Below are 15,071 nucleotides of genomic sequence, written 5' to 3' on the forward strand. Positions count from 1 at the left end.
TTTGTGTAATGCACTAGAAGAATGGTAACTGCTTTAGATTTAGCAAAACACTGAAAGTGCATTTTTTTCTAGAGCTTGAGGGTTTTTTTTTTTAATGTTAAATATGAAGAGAAGAAAACGTTTTTTAACGTGCATCCAAGAATTCTCTGAAAAGTAACTGTCTAATGATGAAAATACTTTGAAGACAAAGACTTAATGATCTGGATGCGTATTAATAGTTAGTATACTTTATCAGGTCTTTCAGTCAGCAAGCATGAAAGCTGATTTCTCCACCTGCCCTTTGAAGGGGGATATTTGTTTTATTACAGACGTATAACTGATGCTAATGGTAAGAATAATGAAAGATTTATAGGGGCAGCCTGAGAGCAATTTTAAGTTTTAATTGTGGCTCTTAGCACTACTGATCCTTCTCACTGCCTCAGTCCTGTTGTTCATCTCTACTAGAGAAACACCCTACCTAAAAAAATACACATTTTTGGTTTGTAATCTTTAAGGGAAAGAAAACATGTTTTCTCTGCGTTGTTTTCCTCATGAAGGATCTAGATGGCAAGGTAAGAGCAGGAAAAGATGGAGCAGCTTGGGAGTAATTTGTTCTTTCTCAGGTCCAGGCAGGTATCTCTCAGGAGTTTGTTGCTGCTTCACATAACTAATATTCTTTGGCTGAAGCTGTCCTCTTTCCTCAAAGACAGACAAGTCTTCTGTTACCCCTGCTGAGCTTCTGAAGAACTCGATTGCTGCAAAGCTTAAGGGAATCAAAGGAAGCAACTCTTGAGTATATAAGGCATCTGTAGATTTAGAGAAGGTTCAGAAGGAGAAATAGAGGATGACCTACCCATCTCCTGACCGGAGACATGATGTGGGGAAATCTGACTTCATCATCCTAGTTAAGTTCAGGGCTGAAATCTAATTTAGCCAAATGGAAAGTCTTTCTTTATTGATTTTTTTTAATTTTTTTTTTTCTTTCAGATGATTTCTAACTTCCTGTTCTCCTAGTTGCATTAATCTTCTATTTGTGTTTGTAGCTACCTGCTCTCTTGGTGCTTCTTAGCGTTGGTCCATCTGCTTTGTTGTTTTCTTGTTCATTCATCTTCCTGTCATCTATCCACAAAACTAGAGCATCTGAGCAAAGCCAACAAAGTTTCAATTCTTGGTGCAAAGCTTAAACCCCCTTTATAATTTGTGCTAATGCAGATCCTGTTGATGTAAAAAGAAAAATAATTTTCAACAGTTAAATTATGTGTCTCTGCAGGAGACATCTTCTAATGAAGTTTCATGTTTAAAAAAAGTTAGGTACAAAATGTATAAGCAAAGGCATCTGGAATCGTGTCCGTATGGGTGAGCAATGGGGCCAGCAGAGGGCACATCAGCTTGAAAGTAAGAATGGAGCTGAATGCTGTCATCTAAATACCTTTACGATGGATATCTTTGTTTAAAAATGGAATATTAAAAAAAAAATGTTAATGAGAATCATTTAGACAAGGGGTGTTTGCATTGTACTTTGTTGGTGTTGTCTTCTACCAATTATGCAACTGTGGCCAAGCAACATTGTACCGTGGAAGAATTTGGGAACTGAAGAAGAACGCTCCCCGTAGAGTTTAAGGTGTGACTTTACTGAAAGAAATGATACCTTTGTTGTGACCTTGTATCATCTAAAGTTGAACATAATAGCTTATGTTTAAGCCATCCTTAAAAAAATTTTTTCCCCAAAGTGGGTGCTTCTCATTTCCTTTTAGTTGTGATTTGATTTATTCTTTTAATTAAAAAGCAACTGAAATTGGAGAACAACACGACCTATTAATTGATTTTTGTGAATGACGGTGTAAATGACTTAACACCAAATAGTAATCTATTTCTCCTTTCAATCCAGTGCCGATATTGTTATCTTGTAATACAATGCTAACATATGATTATATCTGCCATTAATGCATTTAACAGTAGATGACAAATTTTATTAAGATAAGAACGGCCTTATGCTCTTCCATTTGCTCTGGTGTAAATCAGAAGTTACTGCCTTGAATTGGAAAGATTTATTCTTGTGTAAGAACTTACTGGTGTAAATTAGGAAAGTCAAGCCTGACATGTGGTGATGTACCAAATTATATTACAGAATATTTAAATTCTGTCTCCCACTGTGAACAGCAGGATACCGTTTTTATCCTTCCTGTTGAATGCAGAATCACTTTTCCATTTATAAATTGAGCCTGAACAGAGTGCTCTCAGTATTGGCTGTTCCTCTGTTACTCCACATACAGAATATATTAAGACACCTGTTCATCCTTGTAAGGCAAACAACAAACAAACCAAAATACTTTCCTGTAGACAAATTGTTCTGTGATTAGTGGAACGAATGAAGCTTCACTGCCTGCAGATTTCTGTCCTTCATCCCTGATCCCCTCAGCAGCCCTCCCACCAGTAGTATTACCAGTTTCTCTCTGCTCGTATTCCCTATGATCTTCCCCTTGTCCTTTTTCCCCTACAGTAATGCCAGTTCCTGTTTTCCTCCATCCTTTAAACCTTCCTACAATACCTTCCGCAAGTTCCTCCTGCCCCCTGGAACCATCCACAGCATTTCTGCCTGTCCCTGGGTGACTCGGGTGCTGAGTGGCAGCTGGTCAGACAGCAAACAGTTACTAGGCTCAGGCTTTTCTTTTCAGAGGTGATGCTAATTCGAGTCTCTCGTTTTACTACCTGAGAGATTTTCTCAGAGCTCAGGAGAACTTAGTATCTTCAAGATGACTGCCCTCTGTTAAATTTCATAGAAATGGATCAACAGGTATTAAAAGTGTGTCTTTTTTCCCCCTCTTCCTTGTTCTAGTGACTGGTCTTTGTTAGACTAATTCCGATTGTTTTTGCTAAACTGCTGCTCTTTTCTACTATCTTGATCCCTCTTGTTTTGCAAATGAAGTGCAGTGGTTGCCACCCTTGTAATGATATTGTTAACTGGATAGAACGCAAGCACAGATCAGGAAAGGAGTGCTTAGCCCCTTATTATTTTTAAGGGCATGTGCGCAACTTCCATTAATAAACTTCTAGATCTTGCACTTGAGGACAGTATGAAATCACTGCCTTTAAGCATACCAAAAAGAAAAGAGGAATAGGAATACTGAAAATCTTTAGCTTCAAAAAACAACAGATAGCAAATCACACAGTTACAGCATATAAATGATACATTCCATTATTATTTACATTTCAGTATGTGGCTGGAAGGAACTTCTGAAGTCCTACCAGTTCCTCCTGCTTTGAGTCCCTCTGGAGTTCTAGTCTGGCTCCCTGCTCAAGCAGGGTCAAGCAGAGCAGCTTGCTCAGGACTGTGTCCAGTTGGGTTTTGAATATCCCCACAGATGGAGACACCACAGCCTCTCTGAGCAACCTGGTCCAGTATGTGACCACCTGCATTGGACAGCAGCATTTAGCTGGAATGTCCTGTGTCTCAGTTTGTGCCCATTGCTTCTCGTCCTTTCTGTGGGCTCTTTCAGTTACCCCCTGCCTTCAGGTACATGTGCATGTGGGTTAGATCTCCCTGAGCCTTCTCTTCTCCAGGCTGAACAGTCCCAGCTCTCTCAGTCTCTTCTCAGACATCGTAAGACACACACAAGTGTGTGTGATGCACAAATGTGTCCTGAATATAATTTGACTACCATAGTATTAAGGAATAAATGTCACAGAACAAAGATTCTTACTTGAGAAAGAACAGTTCTGAATAATAGCCTACATGTCAACATTTGCTTTCCTGGTAAAAGCAGGAAAAGGTGTAAAAAATCTGAGAGCCGACCATCACTATGTGAAAATAAAAGTTGGGTGATGGTCTGTCCTCAAGATGGTTTCTTGAGGATTCTTTGTAAGTAATATGATAATGTAGAAAATATTTGAAAAAACTTAAACCCAACAGACATTCAGATAGAATTTGTTAGCCACAGCTACATAAGGTACCTTGCTGGTATTTTTTTCATCATATTACAAATGGTCAGACGTTATGTTTATAAAGTTTTGTACTCTGTATATCTCTTTTTCTTTTTAAAAAATCTGCAATATTTGTTTTGGGTTACTGAACTCGTAGGTGCAAGTCATCATACTCTTTTATAAACCAAGTATTTTTCAGAAGGTTATTTGAAACTCTGTACTCTGAAATTTAGATGCTAATTATGTTTTCCGGAGGTTTGCTATGTAAAAGTTGACCTGCCTGTGTATGTATAAATATTTAAGATTACCATTTTCGTTGAAAAGGGGAAACTGTTCAAACTTTTGGACTGTGATTGTTTTAAGTTAGCAAAGCCAGGACCAATCAGTGTCCTGTTAAGCTCCACTTTTATCAGTGGCAATGTACAGATTCACTGTCTTAGCTTTTAATACTTGAAAATCCTGTCTATGTGCATTTATGCTCACTTAGGTGCTATCCAGTATTTGGTATCTGAATGCCAGTACTTTCCATTGAGGCCTTTAAGCTCATTTGTTGCAGTCAGTCTTTTCTGTGTTTTGTAAAAATGAAAGCATGCAGGGTATTTTTTTTTTCTTTCAATCAATATGTATTTAATGAAAACGTCTGCAAGTTTTACAGTTGCCCTGTTTGCTCAGTGAAGGCCACTGGCAATAGAAGTGGCTGGGAGCAGAAGAATTACACTGGGCTTGGCAAGATGGTTTTTTGCTTAGCCTCACAGCACCAAATCTCCTGGTGAATCTCGTTTGTTTTCTCTATCTGTTACTTTCACAAAGGTGTATTTTAAAAAAATAAAACAACAGCAACAAAACCCCTCAGTAAATACATTTTTAAAAAAGAAAAAAATATATATACACACAGAGCAGAAATTTAATGTAAACCAATAAACCTTTGTCAGTGAATCCTACACTGGCAAAGAGTGTAAACATGGCTCTTTATGAACTAATGAATAAATGAAATTATTTCTGTTAATGAGAGACTACTGGTAAGCCATAAGCAGTTACAGATATGCATGTTTTATTGCTGTGTTGTGTCAAGGTCCTGGCTTAAGCCCTAAGCTAAGGATTTGACAGGTATTGTAAGAGGCAAGGACTAGAAATAATAAACAGAATCTACATTAAAAAAAGCAAATCTGTCTTTCAACTACAATTTGTAAAAGTAAGTTGGCTTCAGTCCTACGATAAATATAACCCTTACCTAAAAAGCAACTGGCAACTCGCTTCTTAATTCTCTGAATATTTGGTACTGCTTACTTTGGAATTATTTTGGAAGCAACATCCAATACATATGCCAGATTTTTTCAATCATTGTTTTGTTGTTTGGGTTTTTTAATGAATGGTGAAAGCTCTTGGCTTTTCTGCCTTGATAGCTGAGAGATGATAGGACTTGAAAAAATGTAATACTAAAATGTTTTATTATTTAGAAATACTGTATTTACACCGTTCTGTAAAGGTAATTAGGTAAAAAAAATGACCCTATAAAAAGATGTATGAATTTCTCTAAACTACTTAATGAGGCCTAATATAAATCTGAATTCAGATCACATTAGGGTTGTCATATGCCCTAATTTTAAATGACAGTTCTGGCTTGCCACTTGGTTGGCCTTTTATTTTGTGTCACAAATTAACCACCCATGTGGTTTTATGTCAGTGTTTTATTAGAGCAGTGCTATACTTAGAGATGGAGAAATTTCATTGCAGTAGTTTTGTTAGAACACAACTCACATTTTGGGGAGAAAAGGGGAAACTAAAGGCAGTTTCAAGCCATATTTAGGTATTTTAAGTATGGATAAATATAGAGGAGTGAAAAATTCCTTCTAGTTTTCCACACTTTGTAATGATACAGTTCAGTGCAAAGCGCAGTTTATGCTCGTTAGCAGCAATGTATCAGCACCAAGGTGCTACATTGCTCTTCAGCAGCTGTTGCTGCTAATGGCTGACTAATATTGTATACAGTGGAGAATATATTTACAGGTGAAACAGTTCTTGAAAATGTATGGTGTTTGTGACATTTTGTAAAACAGAGTGACTGCTATCTGTAATTGAAGAAAGAGGATCTACTAAAATCATGAAAGGAGAAAAAGCAACTGTGAACCGTGTGGGGTTTTTTTGAATCTGCTGTTTGCTGAAGAGGATTAGCATCTCATAATGCCTTTTTTTTTTTTTTTTTTCCTTTGTGACTTGATTCTGTGTCTCGGTTATACCATCTTGTGGGTCTGAATAAATAAGGTAATACTGATGCACTAACTTAATGTTCTGGGATTGGATTAACAGTCTGGGGAAAGGCGAAAATACAACTTCTTGTCTTCATTTGCCAGTGCAAAAGGCATTATGAAGATGAGCTGGTAGATATCAAGCCAAATAATTCTTTCCTGCCTCTGTCTAGAGGTAGAGAGACACTAGAAGGAACAAGAAATAGAATATAGGCCATACTGGTTCAGATCGATTGCCGTAAGTGGATACCTGGGGACAGTAGAAGAGGCAATCATAATTGAAATGCCACTTTACTCTTTCCCAGCCTTTCAGCCCTTTTGGTCTTGGGACTTCCTGAGCTGGATGTGGTCTTGGCTGCTTGGGAAGCCTCAGTGGGGTTCTCTTCCATGGATCTTTCCTGCCTTTGCTTAAATACTGGTAAACCTGTGGCCTGCCCAGCATCCTCCAGCAAATGTGCATTTGCTGTATAAAGAACCACCTTTTTTAAGGAAGGGGGAAGAAAGAAAGAAAAATCGTTTTGAACCAGACTACTGCTAGTTCTATTTGATGTCCCCTGGTTCGTGTATGGAAAGAGTCAGGAAGGTCGGGACAGCATACCTTGCAGCTTTCTCTTTGGTGTCCTTTCCTCTGAGCGGTATGATTTTGTCAAAGGGGAAAACGTCTGCATTACACAGTGTTTGCTGTATTGCTGTTTTCAGTGGTGTTCATGGGGTGGGATGAGAAGGCTGTGGCTGTGGGAGGGGAAGCCTTCCTAACTGCCTGGGCAGGGCAAGGGGAGATGATTGCTGCTGTATTGCTCATTCTCTTCAGATCTGATCAAAGCACGCTGGGAGTTTGACCATTTGATGTAAAGAGCTGTGGATCACGGTATTGTTGTTGTGGTCTAGTCAGTTTATGGGAATGTATACCTGTGCAAGATTAGGTAAATTACAAAGGCATTCTTATTCGGGCTTTCAAATGCACGTGCCTTCAGCAACTCAGTTCAGCAGCTCTTCATATATGGAGAAGTGTGTGTGTGTATCCCTGTGAAAAATATTATATAAATATTTGTACACATGTGCACGCACTTCTATCTCTGAATGAGAGAGGCACTCTCTTGGAGTTACTTTATTAATTCCTTTTAAAGAGACAATATACTGGTTATCTCAGTATGCATGTAAATAATAACTCTTATCCAAAGACAGTGTTTGGAATTGCAATTGCTATTGATTTTTCATAAAATACTGTTGGAATAGTTCTTCGTTTATTTGAGTGTTAAGTTTTGCTTATATCCAGACCAAATTACACATGTGCTTCTGATGGTGCTTGGTGATCGTGCTGTTGCAGTGTTTCCTTCATCCCACCAAAAGAATGTTTCTCAATGCTTGAAGCTGCTTCGGGTGCCTCTACATTAGTGTCCGGTGCAATGCAAAGAAGAAAAGACCAGGACTTTATCTGCAGGGTGCGTTACGATTCAAGGCTGCAGGTCCATTTTAGGTGTTGGCCAGCTGTAACCATGTGCCAGCTGCCCCTCCTGGCAGCACTAAATGGCTGATAGAGACACATCTTCTCCCTCCCCTGCTGATATTCCCTTCACTTTCTGGTAGCCCTAGTTCCTTTCATCCTTAGGTGACCTGTGTTTGGCCTAATAAGATTATCCATCTCTTCTGTTCCCTCTCTCCCTCCCCTCATGTTTGCAGCTTCAACTAGGTAACTGTCTGTTGCTGTTTGAATCCGGTTACCGTGATGCCTAACTCTGAAGCTTTGCAGTAGGTCTGAAAGTTAATGATATTCCAGCATTTTCACTGCAAGTTTTATTCTTTTCTCCATTTTATTTTGTTCTTTCTAATTGGAAACTCTGGGTGGAAAAATAATGGTAAACACAGTCTTAAATTTATTTTCGTGCTTACAAGCGAAGCTCCTGATTCATTTGCTCTGGTTATTATCTACTTGGCTGTTTATATAATTTCAGTGAACCCCTTGGACTCGTTTGAGTCAGACTGCTAGTTGTGGTGTTTGTCTGTGCATGTATAGACACTAACGCTTTGCACCTTTTAGTAATTTCTCAGATTTACGCTGTAGTCTGTACTCTACAGTGACACTGATTAATGTTTTGCTGAGTTGAGTTACTTAAAAGGAAAACCTAAACTAAATATCAAGAGATAGTGCTTTTCTTGTTGGTCATACAGATTGAGGCTTTACGGAGGGTTTACACAGGCTGCGTTGGGCACAGCCCAGACGACACCAGAGTGCCTTTTGTGAATCTTACTCAGACACTTCGCTTTCTCCTTTCAACTCTTTTTTTTTTTTTTTTTCCCTCTTGAGAAACTAATGAATTCTTACAATTAGCCTGTTCTTCACTCTCCAAATTATTGATAGATGGTTTCTCTTCATCTGACACTTTCTCAGTCCTTTGCTTTTTTTTATTTGCAAACAAAAAGTATTATTTGTAGGTGGTAAATATACACTGCACGTGTTCTTGAAAAATTTAATAAACCTCCCTTTCACATTTGTCTTCCTAAATTTATAGGAAAATATTTAGTAACTTCTCCTTCAGAGTTTTTTCTGTCTCTTTCAGGTTCTTCCCTTTGCAGTTTTAGGAAACAACACCCTGGAACAGGACATAATATTTGGAGTTTGTTATCCAGGGGTTTGTAATTTATCTAAAGCACTGTTTTGTAACTAGGTATAGACCATGGGTAAAACACCCAGCAGTGGTGGTGAATTATTATTTTTCTCAGCATAATTTTGCTTTATTAATGTCAGCTTTCCTGATTCGTATGCTAGAAGAGGCTTCTTCCTGCATGGATGGTACTAAACACCAACTTTCAGTGTTAGTCCACTGTAGTATTTTTAATTTATTTGTGGAATCATGGTCTCCTTTGTGTTTTGGATGACCATATAGCTTCACTTCAGCTTCTGCATTCTTTCTTCCTGCTCTTCTGGATACATGTTTCAGCAGATGTGTCATAAAGGCTGATATATTTTTCGTTTTTACTGCTTTTCTTTTTATTTGGATTAAGGTTGCTGTCTCTAAAGATGTGAGTAAAATTACTTCTCCGATGTGTTGTGTTTTGTATTCTGCTGTGATTTAGCTAAGATTTTCATTCTCTGCCTCTTGCAAGCAGTGCTATTAGATTTTTGCCACGATCTTTTTTGTTACCATCAAGGACTGCGTTCCTGTTCTTGTTGACTTTGGTCAATATTTATCTTGAAAATTTAAACTGTTGTCTTCAACTATTACTAATACTCATTAGAAAAAAAGGATTTTTTTTTTTAAGCTAGAAATTTGGAAAGATGACAATTATGAAGTGGTACAGAACTTACTTGAGAAATCTATAATTTATTCTTTTTTGTCATTTAGTTTCCTTTTTTTTTGTTCTACAGCTGTAATACATTGAAAAATGTGTGTTTATAATTTCATGGCTATTAAAAGCTTTATTATTATTCTTCTTCATTACCCAAAATTCAGTTAACTTCCATTTACTAATCTACCACTCTCACATCTTTTGCTGGCTAATAGGAAGAAGACATATTTTTTCTTTCAAGTTTTGCTTAAAGCTCATAAACCTAATTTCCATTATATATTTCGATGTCAGGATGAGGAAAAGCATATCTTGAAAGTTTTACTCTAATTTGTCAAGGGTGTTAGGTTTTGATCAATATCACTTTCAGTAATTGGCATCTGTCTTAAATATCAAATGTATACAAATTCTAGATATTCCCCGATTTGTTCTAAGGCTTGGTATTTTATAAAGGGTTAGTTTAAGTTTTTTGAGGATGATAATGCTATACATTGCATAATTTGCACTGCACGTTCAAAAGGAGTTGACGTAAAAGCACTATATTTCTTCATTTTTTAGATGCTGTGTACCAGTTTTACATACAAGTAGACTGCAAGCATCTGTCTGTCTTTATTGAAACATGGGCTAAATTAGAGTGCAGTTATTTAAATTGCCAAAAAACAGGGGGATGAGGGTAGGGAGGAAAAGTAAAGGACTCAATAGGCAAAGCTAAAATCTTTACCTTGAACGTGTCCTGGCCTTCGGGTGAAGTTGCATGATATCTTTTCCTCAGAACACTTGATTTATGCGGTATTTTGATCAGATACTGTCTTAGAACAAATTAGTCTTGCAAAGCCAGGTATGATGTTGTTTGTAAGATCACTGGTTTGGGTTTTTTGTGCTGCTGGGGTAAAGTCAATGAAACCAGGAGTTCAGGAGGGGGATCATCTTATAATGTATATGGCTGCCATGTGCTGGCAGGACATACGTACTTGGCAATACGCTGAGCCAGATTAAAGAACTGATGGATACTGAAACTTTGGCAGGAGACAAAAAACCCAGGAATATTTTGGTAAAGTGCCCAGCCAGGTTCCTTGAATAACCACATCAGCTCCTGTCCTGGCTTAAAGGAGGGGAGATATTGCAAAACTAGGAATGCAGTTGCTGAGGTGAGGAGAGACTTGCCTCTAATGGCAATATTGCCTCTTCTAGGCTACGCACACAGATGATGATGACTGCTACTAATGTATTTGCATGGCTGCAGGCTTGAGGAGAGAGGTGAACTGGAATCTGTGTCCCATAGCCTTCTGTATGGAGATAGATACCTGTATTAAATAGACCGTGGCATAGCCAGTAAATGCTTACTTGTTCGTTATTTACAGGATACCATAGTTTATATAAATGTTTATCATTTTCAGCTTACAGCTGAAGGCACCCAGAGCTGTCGTATAGCATGCAAAGCGCTGTATAACGCTAAGTGCTATGAAAATTGGGGACGTGGTGTTAGTGGACACTTTGTCTTTGATCTTCCCGTGCCAAGGTGGAACGGGAGCGGTGGCCATGCATGCAGCAGGGAATGCCAGGGATGAGCCAGGGCAGGTGGCCGGGCTGGGGCTGCAGCTCTGAAAAACGAGTGGGAAGACCTTTAGGTGTCACCCTGAGGGCATTGCACTAGTGACTGGGGGGGGGAACAACAAACTACTAATATTAATACTAGACTACAACATAAAGTATGTACTGACCAGGACCAAATACAAATTGTATTATGTAGATTTTTGCAGTTCCCTGGCTTTTATAGGCTTGCAGCTGTGGTATTCCATTTCTGTCGTTGCCGCATGTGTAATCTATAACCTTCATCTAAGAAACACGACTCATTAATTAATCATTAACAGGGGCAAGACATGGACAGCATGACGTGTGCCAGATTCTCTTTCAAAGTTTTTCAGTGTCTGACTGGTTATAGATACCATCTCAGTAGCACTGGCAGATGCTCTGTAAGGACCAGGTCTTGCAGCATATAGTAAACTTATGGATTTTTATATCAAGTACTCCAGTAGCACTCAAAGTCATTTACAACCTTTCTTTACATTTAATTAACCCTCTTTGCACTCTTACGAGGTGTGCTGTTACTGTGGTTAGCAGCACTGTTGGCATCAGCTGAAATTTAAATGGCAACACACACCGTGGCCCGAGCGTGGTAAGCATTTGTACATCCCATCATACAAATGGGCACCCACTGGCCTTTTTAAATCCTTACATTTGCCTCATTTTCAGTGACACTGAGAAGGACTATGGAACTGTGCCGACCCTGCTGGGGTGGTGCGTCCTGTGGTGGGCCCACTGTGGAGCCGCCTGGAACCGGCTGCAACCGGCCACGCCCGGCGGGGGGCAGCCTCAGCCTCTCCTCACAGAGCCCACCCTGCTGCCCCTGCCAGCGCCTGGGCACCCGCACAATTGATTTGTCAATTAACATTGACAAAATTACCCTTTTTTACTTTATTTTCAATACAAACTTAATTCTTGCTTATCTTCTTCACCGATTAAGGGACCGTTTGGTGACAATTTTGTGGTAAACTTGCGGTATGGCTGTGAAGCACGTAGGTGCTTTTCCAGGTATGAGAAAGTTATTCCCCTGTTCTTCTGCTACTTTGAAAATAATCATCTCTAATCATTAGATGCTGATAAATTAGAAGAGAGGGAGTGAGTCCCTCAGACTCCAGAAATGCTTAGTGTCAGTGACAGGCCGGTACATGGGACATGCCACTCTCTTTTGAGAAATAGCGTGCTCTATTTTTATGCTGGTTGTGTAGCATCTGCCGAAATTATTTTTAAAGAATCTGGTGTTATTTGTAAGAGAAGTCTGAAAGGAACAACTCCATCCTATTTTTGCTTCTTTTCTTGCTTGGTTTCACTTATTTGTAAATGCTAGTAGATGTATATAAATAATTCTCACCTGTTCTCTTACAGAAAAGCACATCAGGCTAAAAAAATCATTTTCTAGAATCTAGAGAGACATTTCAACTTGTCAGATGGGGTTTTTAGCCAGTCCTGGTAACAAGAAACTTGCCAAAAAACCCTATAATGAAACATGAAACTTGTTGGCACCTCCTGGGCCAGCAGGGCAACGTTCTGTGCCGTGGCTCAGGCCTGAGCAGGAGCCCTCTGTGCGCCAATTACTTTGGCTTTCAAAGTCAAAATACTTCTCAACTTTAGCTGGGAGTGGCCACACGTGTCTTTCTGTTAGGCGACAGCTCCCCATAATTGGTTTTAAAAGCCTCTATAAGATGGTCTTTCTTGAGGATTTAAAGATGATCCTACACATCTGGTTGCCAGTTTTTGCATCAGTCTGACTTGAGGCACATTTTAGCTCTCACAAATTACTTATTGTTCTTGGTAGATTATCAGTGTTTGTAGCTCAGTGTAACCTGATGCTGCTCTTACAAATGTTTCTGTTGCAAATTCAGTGGTTCCTGAAATAGTGATAACAAACAGCGAAGGTATAAAAGGATTAGAAATTATGACAAATACTGTAAATGGCACAGAATTACTAAAGCATGGGGTACGTTATAGAAATGTAATTTGCATTGAGGCATAGGTTGATAGGATTGCACAAAAGAAAGTAAGCGTAATAGTGAAAATAAGGAGATTATGAAAGTAAAGACTGCATTCCAACCTCTAATTAGTGAGGTTATCCGTATTTCAGCTTTCACATTTGCAAATTAAAAGCACTGGGGTTTTTTCACATTGATTCATATTCTTAGAAGATCTTATGCCATGATTCTGGCCTTAAAGATTTTACATGATACTAATGTACAATGTGTATCGAATTCTTTGTCTTATTTAAATAATTGATGCTTTATGGAAAGCTGTTGGCCTGAAATACAATTATGTCTATTCATTTCCAGGGAGATAGACCTCAGCAGTTAAGTAGCGCTTGAACATCAGGCTTCTTTTTTTAACCAAAAATAAGTACCATTAATTTAAATTCAGTGAAAGCAATAGATAATGCTGGCAGTGTTAAATACTCTCAATGTTAAAAGAAAATTGCTTAAAAGTTGCATGCATAACAATGGAAAGCAGTAGCTTGTCTTTATAGGTTTTTGTATGTATTTATGAAATGTTTGGCTCTACTGTTGATGGTTTGCTTGTCTGTTCCCACCTGCAGCCTGTGGTGATTTTTTGTTTTTTGAGTGGGTGGGTATCCACTGTTCAAATTTCTTTGGCAGCATGACCAATCATTTCTTCATTTTTATTTCTTACTGTTCAGTTTCATAATGTAAGGTGAAACCTATGTTTTTTCCAAGTCATGTTACATGTAGTTGTGGCTGTACCTGGATCATTTCATTGACCAGATGAAAAATAAATCAATTGCTGAGGCTGTCGACATGTTAGGTAATTTTTCTTTTCCAAAAATGCTTTTGAGAATAATGAAAATTCTGAAGAAAATGTGGGAACCAACAGGTAGTAAAAAGTATTGCATACTGAGAAAGAAAAGAATAAATTGACAGAGGAAGCAGCAAGTGGTCTGTGAAGTGGTGACATCTAAGAGTACTTCAAATTAAACTTTTCGCAATGAAGATACCTGGAGGGAAAAATGTCCTGATACAAAAGTATTAGCTGTCGTGTTGGAATACTATCCAAGATTGTAATGTCTTTTTTTTCTTTGGGAATTGAGTAGAGAGGATGTGGTCCACTCCTTTCTGCTAGTTTTAGCAGTGTAAAAATTAAATGACTAAGCAATTTCGTTGCTTGGGTGTCTATATTTGGGGCAGGGAGGGGGGAAAATGAGAGGCATAAGGAAAGATGCGTCTAGAAGATTACTTTTTACATCCTGGAGTGGGTAGATGGTGTTGCCCTTTTGGAAGTTAAAAACAGAGAGATAAGCACTAAAGTATGTCTAAAGTTTCTGCTTTTTACTAGTATTTTAGAGTTCATTTTTTGTTAAAGTTATGCTTTTTTTTTTTTTTCTTCCTGACAGATCGTTCTTGCTTTTCATTGCCCAACACATTAAGAATTCTGTCTCACCTGATGAGGTAAAGACACCACCCGTAACAACTGCAAAACAGAGCATTGCCGACCTCCCCTTTCAGTGAGTATTCACAACTTGCAGTTTTGTATGTTGTTTTGCTCTGAAATGGTGTTTATATTGTCGACCGAAGTGCTTCCATCTATGCTTGAAAAATGCCTAGAAAGATCTCTGCGGGAAAGTGTTTTTGTAGAGGAAGGCAATTTGTCTCAGCACTTTCCTTTACAGAATCTAGTTCAGTCTTTTCCAGCCCAACTGTATTACTTCAGGATGCTTCACTAAGAGAAATACGCCTTTTTCCTACCTACCTGGATTTTCATTTGCTGGAGTTGCCCATCCTGACAAGCTCAGGATCAAATGAGGATGTTAGGAACTTACTGCTCCTGGCATCAAAAGAAATTTTTCTTCACTCAAGCGGACCTTTTATTCAGATTCTTAACGCAACAAAAACTACTTAGTCCGTACGAACGGCTGCATATCATAAAGTTGTAAATCTGCGTATACTATAATATATGGTGTGCAAAGAAAAGATAAACAAAGAGAACCACCTTTCAAATTATCTGTTCTTTGTGGTGTCTCTAACTGCTGGACAGAATGCTCACAAGACACCCTATGATTTAATTAATATTGTACAT

The 15,071-nt window shown here is 38.5% G+C and overlaps 1 protein-coding gene across 1 annotated transcript in view; it reads left to right on the plus strand.

Moving 5' to 3' along the window:
- The window catches only part of TENM2 (teneurin transmembrane protein 2), a 1,855,021-nt gene that overhangs the window by 1,236,557 nt on the left and 603,393 nt on the right, over positions 1 to 15,071 (plus strand). The window contains exon 15 of the mRNA XM_054217271.1: positions 14,389 to 14,499. The gene's annotated coding sequence lies outside the window, so the exon portion shown is untranslated. The remainder of the gene's footprint in view (positions 1 to 14,388; positions 14,500 to 15,071) is intronic.

This window comes from Rissa tridactyla, chromosome 11 (assembly GCF_028500815.1).
Source record: "Rissa tridactyla isolate bRisTri1 chromosome 11, bRisTri1.patW.cur.20221130, whole genome shotgun sequence".
In the NCBI taxonomy this organism is placed as follows: domain Eukaryota; kingdom Metazoa; phylum Chordata; class Aves; order Charadriiformes; family Laridae; genus Rissa; species Rissa tridactyla.